Source organism: Taudactylus pleione, unplaced genomic scaffold, assembly GCF_031769625.1.
Source record: "Taudactylus pleione unplaced genomic scaffold, aTauple2 ptg000122l, whole genome shotgun sequence".
Lineage (NCBI taxonomy): Eukaryota > Metazoa > Chordata > Amphibia > Anura > Myobatrachidae > Taudactylus > Taudactylus pleione.
Genome location: NW_028284524.1, coordinates 12,368,401 through 12,389,624, shown reverse-complemented (window position 1 = coordinate 12,389,624; position 21,224 = coordinate 12,368,401).

Genomic DNA, 21,224 nt, shown 5'->3' with positions numbered 1-21,224 from the left:
ACTTTCGGGGGTTACAGCACCCTTAACGGTCAAGCCAGCCGGCCCTTTACTTATGACACAGGCGCACGCTTGGCACTACTTTGTTGATGCACGTGCGGCTACTGCGCACACAATTCACAAACACAGAAAATAATTTTTTTTTGGTTTGGACTGGAGTGTACTTTCGGGGGTTACAGCACCCTTTAACGGTCAAGCCAGCCGGCCCTTTACTTATGACACAGGCGCACGCTTGGCACTACTTTGTTGATGCACGTGCGGCTACTGCGCACACAATTCACAAACACAGAAAATAATTTTTTTTTAGGTTTGGACTGGAGTGTACTTTCGGGGGTTACAGCACCCTTAACGGTCAAGCCAGCCGGCCCTTTACTTATGACACAGGCGCACGCTTGGCACTACTTTGTTGATGCACGTGCGGCTACTGCGCACACAATTCACAAACACAGAAAATAATTTTTTTTTTGGTTTGGACTGGAGTGTACTTTCGGGGGTTACAGCACCCTTAACGGTCAAGCCAGCCGGCCCTTTACTTATGACACAGGCGCACGCTTGGCACTACTTTGTTGATGCACGTGCGGCTACTGCGCACACAATTCACAAACACAGAAAATATATTATTTTTTTAGCACTTGGGGGGAGCACCCCTGATGGACAGAGCACCCCCTGGACAACACTACAGCACCCCTTTAGGACTGGGACACTGCACAGGACTTTGGAACTGACTGCACAACACAGTCCAGCCAGCCCCTATGGACTTTGAAGTAGTGGACACAGCCCCTATTAACAACAGCAGCACAGCACAACACAGCCAGCCCCTATGGACTTTGAAGTAGTGGACAACAGCAGCACTACACTACACTACACTACACAGCACTAACTCCCACCCTCCCTCTTCACTGTCCACAGCCGAGTGAGAAAATGGCGCCGACGCGGGTACCTTATATAGGATCCAAAACCCGCGAGACTCGGAAGGCGGGATGATGACGTTTTGCCTCGATGTCAGATCCGAGTCAGGCGGGAAAAGTCGAGCCTGACTCGGATCGGACTCGGATCGGGGGGGCTCGGGGGGGTTCGGATTTCAGAAATCCGAACCCGCTCACCCCTAATATATATATATATATATATATATACTGTATACACAAACCTACATAAAGCTGATAATCTGCAGACACGTTCAACTGTAGAAGAATAAGTTATGAATAGCTAAACATGGTATGTGAAAACAATATGCACAAAGGCTAGATAAGATGTGCGTGGGTAAATTGTGCTGCCTGCCAACCCATCTGTGAGGGGTTAACAACCTCTCAGCCCCTGGCACAGTGTTTTGGGATGGTGGGGGCTGGAGGTTATCAGGAGACCATGGAACCCACTCTGGGAGACAGTGTCAGAGGAGTGTCAGACTGTTAGGAGGAAGCACTGGTAACCCAGCACTCTTCACCACGCAGCCCAGCTATCAAACACATGGTTCTCTAAGTACCTAGATGTCTGGACAATGAAAATGATGTGCATACCTAACCTCAGAGGAGAAGCAGTACTGGCAATGCTATATACAGAGGGCCAACTAGAGACAATTATGTAAGGCGCCTGCTCAAAAACAACCATTAAGTTGACCCATCATCTACACAGAGTGGAAGTTGCCATTTTATAGGCCCAACAAAAGTGTTTCCTGATTATCATCTCAACAAGGTCCGTGTGTCTCTGAATACTCTGTATCCAGTCCTTCTCTGAAGCAAGGTTGTATGTTGCAACCACAGGGGCCACTACAGTAAAGCACTTGGCACTAGCACCAGTCATCACCAGTTTGCATTCCGCGTCCATATTCCTGAGTATGCGGCCTATCACATCACTAGGAACCAGTGACATCACTGAGTCATCAGAGGAAGAGAGCTACTGTATATGTAATGAATACGGTCTTTTTTCTATAATTAACTCTGCATTGAAGGTTCCCATTGACTAATTATAAGCTAAAATTTATTTAAAAAAAAGCTATGGATTAAAAAAAACAAAGATAATAACAATGAAGATTAACAAAGCCTTCAATACATGATATATGAATAAACGGTAACAAATTACATTACAGGAGAGGAAAACACAATTTAAATATTTGCAGCTTAGAACAGAATTAGGCACATGGGGTTAATAAAGTGGCAGGAACATTAAAGAGAACGATTAAATAACGTAACTTATATGGCACAGCACCACACGTGGACGAAACCTCAGGGAACTATATATCAGGGGATGTGCCTGTGTGGACCCCAAGTCTGGATTGGCACCATCTGTCCTATAGTTTATAATATTTGGAAAGAGTATTTCTGTTCATGTAGAGATAGCGTTTATGATTGGACACCTCGTTGATAAGGGCTCTCCAGTTGAATATGTCACGGAAACCCCAGGTAAACCACAATCTAGTCACTATACTCTTGGCAAGGGTGCTATGGCATAATACATATTTATAAAGAATCGTATTATGGGTCTCCTCGAGGTCAAGGCCAAACAAACGAATCCTAGGATCTAAGAGGGGAAGGGAAGGGACAGTCAGCCTAATAACAGCCCAGACTCAGGGCCTGATTCAGACCCGCTCGCGAGCTCTGAGCGTTCACAAGCGGGTCGATGTTGCCCAAGTGTAGATGCGCATGACGGAGGCGTGCCGGGAGTGTGGCTGCCCAGACGGAGGCGTTCCCATGGGAACGCCTACCGTCTGGGGCCGGCCCCACTGACATCACTAGTGATGTCAGTGGGAGTGCTTTTGGCTCTGATAGAGCCAAAAGCACTCCAGGGCTTGCAGCAGCGAGACCCTACCGCAAGCCCGATGGTCGCGATGGTCTTGACCATCACGACCATCATTTTGGCCGCTCGCTATAGCTGTGGGTGGTCACCCACAGCTATGCGAGCGGCCAGGAGGTCGCTCCAAAAAGGAGAAGGGATGGCCCTGATTCAGAGCGAGCGCTCTGTCAGAGCGTCCGGCTCTGAATCAGGGCCTCAGTTCCAAAATGCGAGATCTCCAAAGCATTCCCACAGGAGATGCCAAAACCCAGCATCAGGATAACCACATTTAGGTCAGTTAGCATCACCAAGATCACCCAGCTTTAGTAAGGAGAGAGGAGAGCGGTACACTCTGTGCAGTATATAATCCTGTTGATTACGAACACAGTGAATGGTGTTTCTGTTAGGGCTCAGGTCAGATAATTGGGTATTCATCCCGCTACGGCCTTGAGGGCCGGTATGACTTGGCTTAATGCGGCCGTGTAGCAGGCTGAAGGTGCCTGGTTAGATGAGGCCTCTGGGCAGGTAGGTTGGGATGCGGCCTTTGGGCCAGAAGCAGCCTTGAGAGCTAAGGTTTCTTGCTTGCTGAGGCCTGTGGGCCAGTAAGATGAGATGCGGCCTTTGGGCCGGTAGCAGCCCAGGCTGGTTGTGGCCTTGGGGCCAATAGGATGAGGTGCGGCCTTTGGGCCGGTAGCAGCCTCTGGGCTAGTTGTGGCCTCAGGGCCAGTACTAACAGTCACTGAAAGGAGTCACAGCCTATGGGCTGTGAGGCAGCCTCCAGGCTGTGCAGCAGCCTTGAGGGCTGGTTGAACTTGGCAAGAAGACGCTGGGATGCGTTGAGTGCTGCCGGGATGACACCAACAGTTGTACACTGGGTAGTGTACTCTGGATGCTGAAGTGCGCTTAGTGACGGCGGGATGGCACAAATGGCAGGAGACAGGTATGTAGACCAAGGCGCCCAGATGACACAAACGGCTGGTAATACTTATGGCAGACCATGCCGCAAAGATGACACAAGCGGCTGGTACAATGGGGCTGACTAGACACAGGTAACTCGACTGAAAACAGGAGACCACACTAGAACCGGAAACACGTGGAACGCTATCACCAGCATGGAGTGAAGGGCTGGCTGGAATTTAATAGGAACAGGGCCCAACCAGAGCAAGTCTCCCTAATTATAGACCAGTGAGCACCTGGGCTGTGCACAGACTTGAGAATCAATCAGTGTGCACCTGACAGGCAGTAATTAGTGCAGAGGCTCAGCAGCAACCAAGACTGGAACTGCAAACAATATGCTGCTAATCACAGATCCAAACAGGAGGAAGGAGGAGACTTCAGCAAACGCTTGCCCGGCGTACACCTCACACAGCATTGGCAGTGCAGCAGCTTGTGACAGTACCCTCCACTTGATGAGGGGTTACGGAACCCCTAGACCCTGGCTTGTCTGGAAAGTCCAAGAAGAATCTTCTCTTTAGGGCCGGAGCATGCAAAGAGTTTTCCGAGACCCAGGAACACTTCTCTGGTCCATACCCCTTCCAATGGACCAGAATCTGAAGAGACCCCCAGGAAATTCTAAGATCTTCTCCACGACAAATTCCTGACGCCCCCGGACGAGCACAGGTGGAGGTCTGACCGGACGTCTAGTACAAAAGTTGAAGGAAAGAAACACCAGTTTCAGGAGGGAGCAATGAAAGGTATTACTGATCTTCAGAATCCTTGGTAGTTTCAGTTGAAAGGCCACACGATTCACCTGAGCAATGATGCGAAACGGGCCAAAGAATTTGGGCCCCAGCTTTTGTGATCTCTTACGTATATTGATATTTCTACTTGACAGCCAGACTAAGGGCCTAATTCAGACCCGCTCGCGAGCGCAAGCGGGTCAATGGTCGGCCAGTGCGCACAAGTGCAGCAGGTGCAATGCGCGAGCCCTGGAGCGAGTGAGAACTTCACTCGCTCCGGGGCTCGCTACAAACGGGGCTGCTGTCGATGTTGATCGACAGCTCGCCCTGTTTGTAGGTGGAGAGGAGGGGTGGCTGGACAAACGGAGGCATTCCCAAAGGAACACCTGCCATTTGTGGGCGGCCCTACTGACAACATTTGTGATGTCAGTTGTGAACTTCCTGCTCTATTAGAGCAGGAAGTTCACTCGGGCTTGCAGGAACTGAGACCCTACCACAAGGGTCTCGTCGCAAGCCCGATGGTCGCGATAATCAGGACCATCGCCAGGCCGCTTCGTCACCCACAGCTATGCTAGCAGCCTGGAGGTGGATTTTTAACAAAACAAAATCCGCCCCGATTCAGAGCGAGCGCTTGCAAATAGCGAGCGCCTCTGAATCAGGTCCTAAGTCTCCTATTTTGAAATTACAGGGCCTACGATGCTTATCAGCCCACAATTTGGACCAACCTGATGTCTGAAGGATAGACTGATGCACCTTCCTCCAAACTGACCGTAGCCTCGAAACGGATGAAGAAGAAGGCGTTTAGGTAACTGAAGGCTCAAAAGAATTGCTCCTAGGATGGATCCCAGAGTTGCAGTAAGAAGGAGAGACACAAGAAGCAGAATGGTAGGAGTTGTTGTAGGCAAATTCTGCAAAGGGCAACAGTGAAGCCCAATTGACTTGACATTTCGAGATGAAACAGTGAAGGTACTGCTCTAGGGACTGATTGACCTGCTCCGTCTGCCCATTAGACTGCAGGTGGTAACCTGATGACAGGCTGACAATAATGCCGAGATCGGCACAAAAGCACCTCCAGAACCGGGCAACAAATTGAGTCCCTCGATCTGAGACCATATCCACCGGAAGCCCATGGAGCCTGAAGACATGCTGTAAGAACAGTGCAGACAGCTCCTTGGTAGATGGTAACTTAACCAGGGGAATACAGTGCACCATTTTGGAAAAATGGTCTACAATGGTCCAGATGACTTTACAACGAGAAGATACCGGAAGGTCTACGACAAAGTCCATCGCAATGTGGGTCCATGGTTTAAAGGGCATTGGAAGAGGACACAACAGACCTTGCGGAGCAGTCCTGAGGGTCTTATTTCTAGAACAAACGTCACAGGCCAGGACAAACTCACGAGTGTCTCTCGATATGGACTGCCATCACACAGACCGAGATAAAAGTTTGAGAATCCTAGAAATGCCAGGATGACTCCCTGCCTTGGAGGAATGAAAGTCCTTCAATACCACTTTGCGAAGTCTCTCAGGGACAAACAGTAGACCTGATGGCATACTAGGAGGAGCTTCCGCTTGACAAGCCCTGAGAGAATCCACCAGGGTCCGGGTGACTGCACAATGAATCCTAGAAGCTGGAATGATGGACTCTTCTGAAGCTCTGGGTGGTTGACATACCGGGAAGCTTCGAGACAGGGCATCCGCTTTAATATTCTTTGACCCAGGTCGAAAAGAAATCACATAATTGAAGCGGGTTAAGAACAGGGCCCATCGTGCCTGTCTCAACCTTTTCGCTGTCTCGATATAGGCCAGATTCTTGTGATCAGTGTGGACTGTCACCAGATGGTTAGCTCCCTCCAACCAATGCCTCCAGTCCTCAAATGCCCACTTAATCGCCAACAGCTCCCGGTTGACCACATCGTAATTCTTCTCCGCAGAACCGAATTTCCTGGAGAAAAAGGCACAAGGATGCAGCTTACCGTCCTTGACATCTTTCTGAGACAGGATAGCGCCTACTCCAATCACAGACGCATCAACCTCCATGATCGACGGAAGCTCTGGATTTGGATGCCAGAGTACAGGAGCAGACACAACAGCCGCCTTCAAGGTGTCAAAGGCTCGAATGGCACTGGGTGACCAATTTGCAACTTCAGCTCCTTTTTTTGTTAACTCCACCATGGGGGAGACTATGGCAGAAAAGGACTTGATAAACCTGCGGTAGTAATTCACAAAGCCAAGAAATTGTTGAATAGCCTTCAACGTCACAGGTTGCTCCCAGTCCAAAATGGCCTTGACTTTTCCAGGGTCCATGGAGAAACCCTGCAAAGAAATACAGTAGCCCAAGAATTATACCTCCTTCACATCAAACTCACATTTCTCCAATTTGGCATAGAGATCGTTATCCAGTAACCTCTGCAAGATTAGTCTGACATGCCTCCGATGTTCTTCCATGCATTTGGAATAAATGAGGATATCATCCAAATAGACCACCGCAAAGACTCCCAAGAAATCCCTTAACACCTCATTAATAAAACCTTGAAACACAGCTGGGGCGTTGGAGAGGCCGAACGGCATGACAGGTACTCAAAATGTCCAGAATGAGTGTTAAAATTTGTTTTCCACTCATCCCCTTCTCTGATGCTAATGAGATTGTATGCGCCACTGAGATCAATCTTGGAGAAGATAGACGCCTCACGCAGTTGGTCAAAGAGCACCGAGATGAGTGGCAAGGGATATGCATTCTTCACTGTGATTTTATTCAGTCCATGGAAGTCTATGCAGGGTCGAAGAGAAGAACCCTGCTCTTACTGGGGATTTGGATGGGTGAATAAAGCCTTTATCCAGAGCCTCCCGGATATAGTCCTGCATACGATTATATGCTTTGTCCATTCTGGAGGATAAGGCTATGCAGGACTATATCCGGGAGGCTCTGGATATAATTGTCCCTTAGGAAGCCTGGCACCAGGTAAAAGATCAATTGCGGCAGTCGAAGGATAGGTGAGGAAGCAGGACATCAGCTTTTTTCTTAGAAAAAACTTCGGCTAGGTCTCTATACAGAGCCGCAATGGATGAGGCAACCGTAGCAGCAGCCAGATGAATAGGTCAGGATAGACAGTGAGAGAAGCACGATGTACCCCATTCCAAGATGTCACCAGTCTGCCATTGGATCACGGGGTTACGCTTCTTCAACTAGGGTAACCCCAGAACCACCAGGGCCAAAGGACACTACAGAAGAAGAAACAAAAGTTCCTCACAATGTAAGACACCAACCGACAGCTGTAGAAGAGGAGTCCGGAAGAACATTGGAGCCTCGGAAAGGCTGGTTCCATCCAATCCAATCACTGACACAGGAGTGGATAATGTCAGTGGGGTCAGACCTAGAGTTTGGAAAAAGGACAAGTCCACGAAGTTGTCTGCTGCACCACTGTCAACGAATGCTGGGACAGAGACCTGTGTGTTGGAGAGATGAATTACTGTGGTTATCATGACAGAATTTTCTGGGGAGATGGATGCAAGGCCTAGATGTACCCCCCATAATTCACCTAGACGTTGTCTTTTCCTGACTTCAGAGGAAAGTTGGGCCAAGTGACCTCTACCACCGCAGTAGAGGCATAACCCCAATGAGCATCTCCTTCGTTTCTATTTGGGTGGAAGGCAGAATGCACCCAACTGCATGGGTTCATCCGATTCAGATGGGGTTGTCCACAATGGAGATCGAGGGGGCTGAGAAGGTAACTTCTCCACTCTGCATTCCCAGAGCCATCGGTTGACACGAATATCCAAACTCATCAGATCATCCAGGGAACTTGGGGCAGGATACTGGACCACGATATCCTTAATTTCATCCGATAAATCACATTGGAGCTGATTTCTTAGAGCTGGATCGTTCCAACCTGCATCGACTGCCCATTTGCGGAACTCCGTAGAATAATCTTCCGCCGCTGTTTTCTGCTGTTTTAGAGACCAAAGACTTGCCTCTTTCATGGCCGCCTTGTCCGGGTCATCATAGAGTAACCCAAGCACAGAACAGAATGCCTCCACTGTCTGGAGAGCCGGACTGGACAAAGGAAGCCCAAAGGCCCAGGTTTGTGGATCGCCCTGAGATGATGATGCCTACTCGTTGGGTCTGTGAACCCGAGGACTTGGGCCGAAGTCTGAAGTAGATCTTACAGCTTTTGCTAAAATTCAGGATGTCCTTCCAGTTGCTGGAGAACCAATCAGGCAAATTTAATTTGGGATCCGCAACCATGGGAGCAGGGGCACCACGAATCTCCTCTACCCGGAGAGAAGGTTCCTGCACCTTTTGTGTCAGAATCTGGATCTGTCCAGCCAGAATCTGAGCCGGGTTCTGACTGGGGTCCATGATGGAGGATCACAATACCCTGAATAGGGGCCGGTGATAATGTTAAGGCTCAAGTCAGATAATTGGGTATTAGTCCAGCTAAAGCCTTGAGGGCAGGTATACCTTGGCTTGATGCGGCTGTTTAGCAGACTTGAGGGCTGAAGGGGCCTGGTTGGATGAGGCCTGTGGGCTGGTAGGTTGAGATGCGGCCTTTGGGCCAGAAGCAGCCTTGAGAGCTGGAGGTGCCTGGTTCGCTGAGGCCTGAGGACCAATAGGATGAGGTGTGGCCTTTGGGCCAGTAGCAGCCTCTGGGCTGGTTGTGACCTGTGGGCCAGTAGGATGAGGTGCGGCCTTTGGGCTGGTAGCAGCCTCTGGGATGGTTGTGGCCTGAGGGCCAGTATTAACAGTCACTGAAAGGAGTCGCAGCCTATGGGCTGTGAGGCAGCCTCCAGGCTGTGCAGCAGCCTTGAGGGCTGGATGAACTTGGCAAGGAAACGCTGAGGTGCGCTTAGTGCCGCCGGCATGACACCAGCAGCTATACACTGGGTAGTGTACTCTGGATGCTGAAGTGTGTTTATTGCAGCTGGGATGACACCAGCGATCATACACAAGATTGCGTACTCAGGGCACTGAAGTGCGCTTAGTGCCGCCGGAATGACACCAGCGATTGTACACCAGATTGCATACTGGGGACGCTAAAGTTCTCTTAATGCTGCCGGGATGACACCTGCAATAGTACACAAGATTGCGTACTCAGGGTGCTGAGGTGCACCGGTGCCGCCTGGATGGCACAAACGGCAGGAGACAGGAATGCAGACCGGGCCGCCCAGAATACACAAACGGGTGATAATACTTTTGGCAGACCGTGCCGCCTAGATGACACAACAAGCGGCTGGTACAATGGGGCTGACTAGACACAGGTAACTCGACTGAAAACAGGAGACCACACTGGAACCGGAAACACGTGAAAAGCTATCACCGGCATGGACTGAAGGGCTGGCTGGAATTTAACAGAAACAGGGCCCAACCAGAGCAAGTCTCCCTATTGACAGACAAGTGAGCACCTGGGCTGTGCACAGACAGAAGAATCAATCAGTGTGTACCTGATAGTGCACACAGACAGGCGGTAATTAGTGCAGAGGCTCAGCAGCAACCAAGACTGGAACTACAAACAATATGCTGCTAACCACAGATCCAAACAGGAGGAAGGAGGAGACTTCAGCAAACGCTTGCCCAGCGTTTACCCCGCACAGCATTGGCAGTGTGGCGGCTTGTGACAGTTTCTAGTAGAGACAAGTATCTACTCCCTCTGAGCCTCAGAGAGAGGGCCAAGGTTGAGCCACCCACTTAATCTTTAATGGAGCAAGGGCATCAGGCATAGAGTAGGCGTTGAGATTAGCATACAGACAGGAAACCTGCCACTGAGAACCGATGCACCGGTTGGGGAGAGAGACATTAGGAGTGGAGTAACACCAAATTGAGCGTGCACAGCATGTCAGAGTTACAAATATCTCTAGAAGGCTGTATGGGGAGGCCAAACTAACAAAGCAAAAGATGTAAAAATGCTTCCATAATAAATCTGACTAATAGTAGTGACCCCATGCAGGACCCAGATATTGTCAGAATTGAGTTTTCTCAACTCTGGGTAGGAGTCAGTAAACCACAGGGATGCATCAGGATCGACACCTGTCCAGCCAAACATATTAAGGGCAAATCACCAAACCAGTAGGGCCTGACGTAATAATGGAGTCAACCCTGAGGAGAGATCCCTAATGATCAACACCTGGTGGTATATTTACTAAAGTGCAGGTTTTTAATAGTGGAGATGTTGCCCATAGCAACAAATCAGATTCTAGCTATTATTTTCTAGAAGGTGTTAGATTAATGTTAAGAGGAATCTGGTTTTTGCTCTTGGGCAACATCTCCACTTCTAAAAACCCCTGGAGTGGAGAAAGTAAAGACCCCAACCGCCCAGACTGAAAGCCTGTTAAGGTGGCATCTCCATGGGATGACATCTAGCCTGCGAGATGCGCAAGCTGAGAGGCCTTAGAATGTAAATAAAGATTAGAGATAGCCAAGGCCCCAGTGGCTTTATGCTTAGTCAAAACTCTACGGACAACACGCGCCCTTCTGTCACCCCAAACAAAGGAAGAGACTGCTATCAATAAAGGTAAACACTTTCTTGGGTATACAAGTTGGAGAGTACTGGAGAAGGTAAAGATATTTTAGCTGGATGATCATCTTGAAAAGATTTATTCTCCCCGTTACCTTCAGGGGAAGTTTTTTACATACATGAGCTGCAGTCTGAATTGGGAAGTCACAGGGTCAATATTATACAAGATATACTCTTTAACCCACACCCCCAAATAAAGAAATTTCAGACTCCACTGCAAAGGGTATTTGGAGGTAAAGGGTGGTTAACCCTAACACCCCGTCCCCATAGCCAGAGGTGTAATTAGGGTCTTTGGAGCCCAGGACAAGTTGAAGAACGGCGTCCCGCCAATACACACATAGCAAAATATATATGAGTGCCGAAGGCACGCTGCAAAAAAATGGGCGTTGTCACATACTGAAAAGGCATGGTTACTGAAAATGGGGCGTGCCAACATGACACGCCACCCATTTCTCGCCACTCTGGGAACATTCCTTTCCATTCCATATACACTTTACCTATACAGTGGTTTCTCACAATGTGGAACCTCTGATGAAATGTATCCTCCATGGGGAGACGGCGTCTTTAGCCGGTATTCACTATTCATGTAGGTCACATCGTCCGGAAGATGCCTGTTGGTGTAGGTATATTAACAAGGTCATCATCATACAACAGTGGTTCAACCAGACTCTTTCCCCCTGTGTAACTTCCTTTCCCCTACATCTCTCAGCCAATCTCCCCCTGCATTGTATCTCAACATACCATCACCTCCCCACCATGTTGTCTCTCAGCATACTATTGCCTCCTTCCCTGCGTTGTATTTTAGCCACACCATCACCTCCCCACCGCTCATCTCTCAGCACACCATCACCTCCCCCTGCATCATCTCTCAGCCACACCATCAACTCCCTCTCTGCATCATCTCAGCACACCATCACTTCCCCCCTGCATCATCACGCAGCATACCATCACCACCCCACCATGTTGTATCTCAGTACACCATTGCCTCCCCCTCTGCGTTGTCTCTCAGCCACACCATCACCTCCCCACCGTGTCGTCTCTCAGCACACCATCACCTTCCCACCGCATCATCTCTCAGTACACCATTGCCTCCCCTGTATCATCTCTCTGCCACACCATAACCTCCCCCCTGCATCGTCTCTCAGTACACCATCACCTCCCTCCCCTGCATCATCTCTCAGCATGCCATCACCACTCCACCATGTCATTTCTCAGTACACCATTGCCTCCCCCTCTGCGTTGTCTCTCAGCCACACCATCACCTTCCCCCCTGCATCGTCTCTCAGCACACCATCACCTCCCCACTGCATCATCTCTCAGCACACCATCACCTCCCCACCGTGTTGTCTCTCAGCACACCATCGCCTCCCCTCTTGCATTGTCTCTCAGCACACCCCATCTTCCCACCGCATCATCTCAGCACACCATCACCTCCCCCTACGTCGTCTCAGCACACCATCACCTCCCCACCACATCATCTCTCAGCACACCATCGCCCCTGCATCGTCTCTCAGCACACCATCGCTCCCCCAGCGTTGTCTGTCAGCACACCATCGCCTCCTGCGTCGCCTCTCAGCACACCATCGCTCCCCCAGCATCGTCTCTCAGCACACCATCGCCCTGTGTTGTCTCTCAGCACACCATCATCTCCCCACCACGTCGTCTCTCAGCACACCATTGCCCCCCCTGCATCGTCTCTCAGCACACCATTGGCCACCGGCATCGTCTCTCAGCACACCATCAATCCCCGGCCTAATGTCTCAGCACACCATTGCCTCCCTCCCCTGCATCATCTCTCAGCACACTATCACCTTCCCAATGCATTGTCAGCAAACCATCAGGACATGTGAATTTTTACATTTTTGTGGGCTTGTCATATTTCCACGTGTGTATTTGATGGACATAAACATGCACACAGACACAGATACACACTGACACAGATAAACACAGATGCAGATAAACACAGACACACACACTGACACAGATACAGACACACTGACACAGATACAGACACGATAAAGAAGGGGGGATACTCAGCGCATATACTCCTAAATAGATGAAGTGTATGAATAAAATGCAATTTATCCATTAATTCATGGACAAATTGGTCATATTTAAGTTGTTCCAATTTAACTGAATAGCAGTATATTGGTTAATAAATTAAATTCATAAATGTCTAAAAAGTACAGATGAGTCACTCAGGGTAAGAATTAAAGAAATCAATGTTTATTGAAAAAAGGATGTAATAGCTAATACAATTTAGTATTAAATAGTTTATTAAGCGCTAATACTGGTATACAACATGTAACAAATCAACAATACATACAACATAAAACATAAACACAGCTGGTGGCACTGTCTGTGTGTAAAGCAGAGTGATACACTATGAGCGTTTTACTCACTCTGCATATATAGGTTCAGGGGTAGCTGGGCACTATGTGCCGTGGTGTGACTTCAATGAGCATTCAAAATGCTGCACATAAAATCCTGGCACAGAGTTCAGATGGGGCAGTATGAATCCTTGTGCCTCTCAATGGGCTAGGTAAATACCTTGATTCTCTGTGCGCAATCCGGATGTAGTCAGCTGCGCTTGTTCTCCGGATGAATACCAACGAGTCCCGGGGGATGATGTGTCTGCCGGCAGACTTTCACAGTGAGTCGCGGTGAGCGGGTAGCTGCTCGTGTGGCTCGCAGGTCGGATCGATTCTTCTGCAATCAACGCGTTTCACCTTGGGCTTCCTCAGGGTAGCAGATGCCAATCCATTCCACTGGGGCTCTATTTAAGTGATCCGGCAAGTGAGGCGGCGGTGGCCATTTTGTTTCTGGGATGTTTGCCCATACTGTAGATGGCACCTTCTGGATCTTAGTAACGGCCATTTTGGTAAAGGGAAATAGATAGAAGGTTGCCAGAAATGTGTACATATAAGTATATATAAGTATATACTCTTAACACAACATCACATAAAACATAAAAACACAATGACATATGGGAAATATATTCAACCTAATTAAAAAATATATCTACACATACTGAGGTTTTTGTAGTGCCCTCATCTATACCCAGCAGCAATTACTCTAATCAGTAGTATAGATTAGCGCATCCCTCCCCTTTCCCATATCACAGATACAGACACACTGGCAAAGCCTACACAGACACACACACCTCTTTCACACAAATGCAGCCAGACAAATAAATACAACGCTGCCACCCCCCCCCCCCCCCAGGCAGTCCGTCGACGTTAGGGATACTCTTATGGAGACTGTGGACATGACCATGTCGACTTTATCACACCCTCCAACATGACTCGTTCCATTAGGTACAAAATGCTCTGCTCCTGGACTTCCCTCTAAATTGATGATTGCAGCCTCCTGTGGTGAAACACTTGTCTTATAAATTAACTAGTTCAACACAGGTGTCTGCATTCATTAATTAGGTGGGAAGGGGTCATGTTGGAGGGTAGGCATTATGAGTGATGACACGGTCACTGTCAACAAAACTTACCGAAGAACCCCCACATTAATGTGTCAATTAAATTATGTTGCACCCACGAATAAGTCTGGCTATATGCCACACTTATGATACCACCTAAATTGTGGATTGTTGTTCGCAGCCCCATAAGGCTGCATAAAACAATCCACGAGACCGGGCCACAAAGGGCGAGTGCAGCTGCTGTTGCAGGCATTTCTCTGCACCATTACAACAGCAACACACTCCTAACTGACTTGACCCCTAAATGTAAATACAATTACCTCAAGTTCTGTGATACCGCTGTCACACAGATATCCCAGCTTTTAAATGCCGGGTGGGTTTGCCGGTTAAAGACTTATCCCCCTTTCACACAGAAAGCGAAATTACCCGGTAATTTGCAGATCAACACAGGTTTTTTTTCTGTGTGAAAGGGTCAACAAGGGTCGAAATTGCCGGGTCTCCGACCCTGCTTTTTACCAGGGTTGGAGACCCTGTAATTTCGAGCCAGGTTGACCCGTTCACACAGAAAGAAAACCCGTGTTGATCTACAAATTAACAGGTAAAAGTGCTTTACCTGGTTATTTTGTTTTCTGTGTGAAAGGGGTATCAGAATACAAGAACGTACATACATATTTATGAATGTTTCTAGTAGTGTTTACATTTTTTAATATATGGGAATTTGTATTTTAGGTCTTATAGCCCTTTGCAATTAAGAACTAAATCCTACTATTAGGGAAAGAGTATGGATTCAATAAAATGTCAGTAATGTCTGTTGCCCCAGCAGAAAATAACTGGAGCTGCATACTTATGCTGTCAACATGCAATGCAATAAGTTGCTGACCCCAGGGCTTTCAGAGGTCAGGAACAGTCTCCTTACATGTCCCATTGATATTGAAGCTGCTAGGATCTTGGGAATTCTGAGGATGAGCCATACTTGTCTGCCTCACGGGGACTTAACATCAAAAGACCTCTCACCTCTTGATAACGTTCCAGCTTTGGGAGCCCCTAGGTGATTGTACACAATTGTCTGCCTTGAAAAGGAATCTTGCAGCTGGTGGAGGATTCTGTACATAAGGCTGTGCTCAGATACACAGGAATATTCTCTGCTTGTGACAGGTGTTCAAAAAGTGTCTGTTCTGGGGATCACGTTAGGATCATTGGGGTGTATTTACTAAAGTGCGTTTTTTAGAAGTGGAATTGTTGCCTATAGCAACCAATGAGATTCTACTTATTTATCTAGATACTAGCTAGAATCTGATTAGTTACTTGGGCAACAACTTCACTTCTAAAAACCCCATTGTCTGGGTTGCAAAGCCAAATCATAGAACAAGGACCAGTATATAAATCAGCCACTAACTAGAACCTAAACCATACCTCCCAACATGACCCTTTCCAGGAGGGACAAAATGCTCTGTTCCTGGACTTCCCTCTTAATTTATGATTGCTGTCACCTGTGGTGAATCACCTTTCTTATCAATTAACTAATATAACACAGGTGACAGCAATCATAAATTAGGGGGGAAGTCCAGGAGCAGAGCATTGTGTCCCTCCTGGAAAGGGTAATGTTGGGAGGCATGCTTAAACTCTGCTACTTCGGTTGATTTATAGGCTGGCATCCTGGTAATAAGGTTTACTGAAATTAGGTTATTTAAATCCTGAATAGAGTACATACAATCAGGGCCGCCATCAGGGGGGACTGCCGGGACGCTAGTACCGGGCTCGGAGACAGAGGGGGCCCGGCTGACAGTGGCGAAGAATGCACCAGGCGACTGGCAGGGGCCAGGGAGAAAGCATCAGCGCTGTGGCATTTCAACTATGTAGTACGTACTGGAGCCGGCCGTGAGCTGTGACAGCAGCTTATCAGGAACAGCCGCTCCTGATTGGCTGCCGTTCTGTGAGCTGTGATTGGCTCGCGCCCGCTGCATAGTTCAAATGCTGCAGCATCACGGATGCTGGCGGACGGCTCCAGTCCGACTCCATAGTTGAATTCCACAGCGCTGATGCTCTTTCTTTCTCCCTGCCTGGCGCCCGGTGCATTCCTTGCCGCAGCTAGCCGAGCCCAATCTCTCTCAGGACAAGAGAACACAGGTATGTTGACCCTGCCCTGTGCCCCCCCTTCTCTTGTCCAGCCAGCACTGTTCCCCCCAGTCCAGCCAGCCAGTCTTTCCTGTGCCCAGCCCCCCCGTTCAACCAGCCAGCCTTCCCTGCCTTCCCTCCCCCAGTCCAGATAGTCTTCTGCGCCCAGCCCCTTCTAGTCCAGCCAACCAGCCTGTCTTCCCTGTGCCCCCTCCCCATGTCCAGCCAGCCTTTCCTGCGCCCCCCCAGTTCAGCCAGCCTACATTGCCCCTCCCCAGTCCAGCCAGCCTGCCTTGCCCCTCCCCCAGTCCAGTCAGTCTTCCCTTGTTCCCCCCTCCTAGTCCAGCGAACCAGCCTGTCTTCCCTGCGCCCCCTCCCCATGTTCATCCAGCCTTTCCTGCGCCCCCCCCCCAGTTCAGCCAGCCAGCCAGCCTGTATGATGCATGGGGGCCTTAAAGGCCCCCATACCTATACATCAGCAATCGATTGGGGCTGTAAATTGCTAGTGTATGAACATGGTGCCTGATTCAGACCCGCTCGCAAGCGCATAGCGCTCGCAAGCGGGTCGATGTTTGGCCCCTGCGCATGCGCCGCGTCCGGCGTGCGCATGCACCAGCCCCAGCGAGCGACTGAAGTTCAGTCGCTCTGGTGCTCGCTACAAGATGGGGCGGCTGTCGATGTTGATTGACAGCTCGCCCCGTTTTGTAGGCGGGGAGGGGGATTGGCTGCACAAACACAGGTGTTCCCTTAGGAACGCCTGCCATTTGTGGGCAGCCCTACTGACATCACTCGTGATGTTATTAGTGGACTTCCTGCTCTATTAGAGCAGTAAGTCCACTCGGGCTTGCGGGAGCCATGACGCTGTCACAGGGTCTCGTCGCAAGCCCAATGGTCGCGATAATCGTGACCATCGCCAGGCCGCTTACCCACAGCTTTGCGAGCGGCCTGGAGGTGGAAAAAAAACACACAAAAAACGCCCTGATTCAGAGCGAGCGCTCACCAGCAGCGAGCGCCCCTGAATCAGGCCCTTGATCAGCAGATTTGCAAACCGTTACTAGTAAAATGACGGGCCTTTCAAGATTGGCATATCTGTGTTTGCTGCAATCGATCTGCAAATCACTGAAAAAGATCTGTAATGTATGGGCACAAATTGCGTGATTGGGAAATCCTAAAATCGGGCAATTAATCTTCAAATTGTTCAATTGTGGTTTTCAGATTGCTGATGTATGGGGGCCTTTATATCTTCGCTGTTGCCTGAAATCTTGCAAAATTGGCTCCATGTGTGGAAAGAATTACAGGTGGCTGAATCTCCTATATCTCTAACAAGAAATACTGGGCCTGATTCAGACTGAGCGCTCGCAAGCGGGTCGATGTTGGCCGGCTCCGTCGTGCGCATGCACAAGACCCGGATAGCGACGGGTAAACCGTCGCTCCGGGTCTCGTACCAAAGGGGGCCTGCTGTCGAAGTTGAGTGACAGCACGCCCCCATTGGTGGGCGTGCCGGGGGCGTGGCTGCCCAGACGGAGGCGTTCCCATGGGAACGCCTCCGTCTGGGGCCGGCCCCACTGACATCACAAGTGATGTCAGTGGGAGTGCTTTCAGCTCTGTTTGAGCCGAAAGCACTCTAGGGCTTGCGGCAACGAGACCCTACCACAAGGGTCTCGTCGCAAGCCCGATGGTCAAGACCATCGCGACCATCTTCCTGGCCTCTCGCTATAGCTGTGGGTGGTCATCCACAGCTATACGAGCGGCCAGGAGGTCGCTCTAAAAATCAAGAAGGACGGCCCTGATTCAGAGCGAGTGCTCTGTCAGAGCGTCCGGCTCTGATTCAGGGCCACTGTTCTGTGTTGTATACAGCATTTTACACCTAGTGCTTTCATTATTCTAACACGAAAACACAGAGGGCCTATGCAACCTGACATTTGCTTAGATTATAAAGCTGTCCTCACTAATCGTTAACTTGGGGATAGCAGTAGTCTGTATTACTGGAAATGGAAAATAAGCATTGGGGCAAAAGAGGACTGTAAAATTTGGGACATGTGAATACCTTTATACAGAGGTGTAACTGCATTGCCATGCCCCATAGTAAAATTTGGGTAGGAGCCTAGTAATGCCAGTTTAGTCACCCAGACCTCCCACTCTGCGTTCTGGCACCCACTGTGCATGCCCCTGCTTATAGGGGACTTCCGCTGTTCTCTTTTGACTGCAGGCCAATGGCCTCTGGGTCACTGGAGAGCTGGGGGTGGGAGGGAGGTTTGGGGGCAACCTGTACACCCCTGTAGTTCCACACTTGCCAGAAGAAATGGACTATAACTATATGACTAGAGCAGAAGTTTGTTTCAGTTTTGTGTTTTAAAAAAAGTTGTAATAACATTCTGCCATTGTCCCATCTGCAAGTTCTCTGGGCCTGGTGCATTACTGGGATGGAAGAAGAAATAGAGCCATCGCATATACTTGTACACTGTAAGGGTTAATAATTTTAAAGGTCATGGGGTTAGCTCTGTCTGCAAGTTCCCAGGTATAGTAATCAGATGCAGAAGTGGTTGCGCTGGGGGAGTGAAGATTAGTAACAATTTCATGCACTGGAGCAGCCTCAGACCCCCTGAAGTTGGCTCTGTAAATTAGGAGGACAAGAGTTTTCTTATCATTATGTTTCAGCAGCTCTTCACTGGGACTTGGCTGGGCGACCCTCTGCTCACCCAGCAGTCCTAAAACATAAATACATTAAAATTCTTCCACTGAGCTAAAGAATGCAGCAAGGCAGGGAAATAATGGTTTTATAATTTATAACAACAATGTAACAAAGGAAGAAGGGTAGAGCACTTGGTGTATTCGTAGCAGTGTGTATATATGTATATATATATATATATATATATATATATATACATACACATTGTATATAAATATACAGTTGGCGCCAGGTACAATCTCAATTATCTACCACCTTTTTGCTTTATAGCACTTGTTGCTGGAGTTATATGCATACTTACCTGCTTTTGAAAAAGCATTTCAGGCAGACTGTGAAAGCTACACCTATGAGCACTACATTTGAGAGGCGTGTCATAAAATTAAATTGCAGCCAAATGTAAATAAGCCCCAAAGTAGAGATGTGCGGGTTCGGATTTACTCGGTTCTTATCGCCATTTTACCTCAAGTTCGGATTAGTTCAGATTTATTTTATTGGCTATCCAAAACACGGGATAGCCGATAGCCAATAAAATACCGTTTTGAGATCCGAGTAAAACCGAGTAAATCCGAACCCGCTCATCTCTACCCCAAATCAGTTAGTAAGAGCTACTTGTTGATGATAACACACTGATACTTATCAGAAAATGTATATAGCTATAGGGATCATTATGCTTTTGTATAACAGCTTCATAATGGGGGTAAGGTACAATCAGGGAGATTACAAGGGGTACATTTACTAAAGTGAGAGTTTTTAGAAGTGAGTTTTAGAAGAGATGTTGCCCATAGCAACCAATCAGATTCTACTTAACATTTAACTAGCACCTTCTAGAAGATACCTGGAATCTGATTGGTTGCTATGGGCAACATCTCTTCTAAAACTCACTTCTAAAAAACTCTCACTTTAGTAAATTTACCCCCTAGGCTCTTCAGGGAGACAGGGAGATTGCTACTATTTCAGGGAGAGTTGGCAAGTATGGTTATATGTGCATTATTACACCTGTCGTACAGGCTCTTGCTGAGTTTGCTATGATAAGGTTTATTATCTTTTAAAGTGTGATATGGAAAATATTTCTCACTCTGAAGCACAATATTAAATATATGAGAAAATACCTTCTGCATAGCACGTTTTGCGTAGAGACCTAGGAGCAGCTCTGTGGGTGCTGTGGATACCTGGGCACCCCCCTCGTATTTATAGTGCCCATCATGTCTATGTATAGCATATTTGAGTCATATGGTGGATGCAGTGTGAGCTCCCCCTCATTATACTGTAAAAAGTTGTCCCCCATGAATAGAGGAATGTCTGTTCTACGGAGCTTACACACTCATTTCTGGTTCTTTTTATCTAGTCTATGATCCACGCACTAATCCTCTGTTCCTACAGTGAGCAGGACGGGTGGCAAGAATGAGCTAATTTAAGCAGCGCTGCGTGTGTTATTAGGAATTGGCAGCTTGGCTGTTTTCTCTCCCCTGTTTAGCTTGGATTGCTCCGTTTTACTCTAGTTACTGACTATAGCCCATCTCCCTCAACATTGTCTGCATTCTAGAATAAAATAACAGAGCGATCTTATAATAGTCTTATTATTTGCATTCAAGATTAAAGGAAATAAAAATCTGATCTAAAAGCTAAAATGTCAGTAACAATAATCAGTAGTCAGTGATGTCAATCACAGTAATTATAAATGGGGCCCATCTATCTAGAATCGCACTTGCAATGTGATCTGGGCGTTATATTAGCACCCATGATCGCATTGCGGGATGCGATCATACTGCCCAGATGTATGACAAAGCACCCGCAGGGGCAGGGGCTCTGAAATAAGCTCGTCCCTGCGATGTGCTGGGAGTGAAGCGACCGCATTAGCGGTCTTTTCACTCCTCTGCCGGAACTCCAGCTCATGCGCGGTCTTCTGGAATTTGGTAAATATCGCAGCATTGCATACATTCGGAGAATACTAAATATTTGCGGTTACCTCCCGAAAACGTATGTTTTCAGGGAACAAGCCGCAATTATTTATTAATAAATGGGCCTCCTAGAGTTCC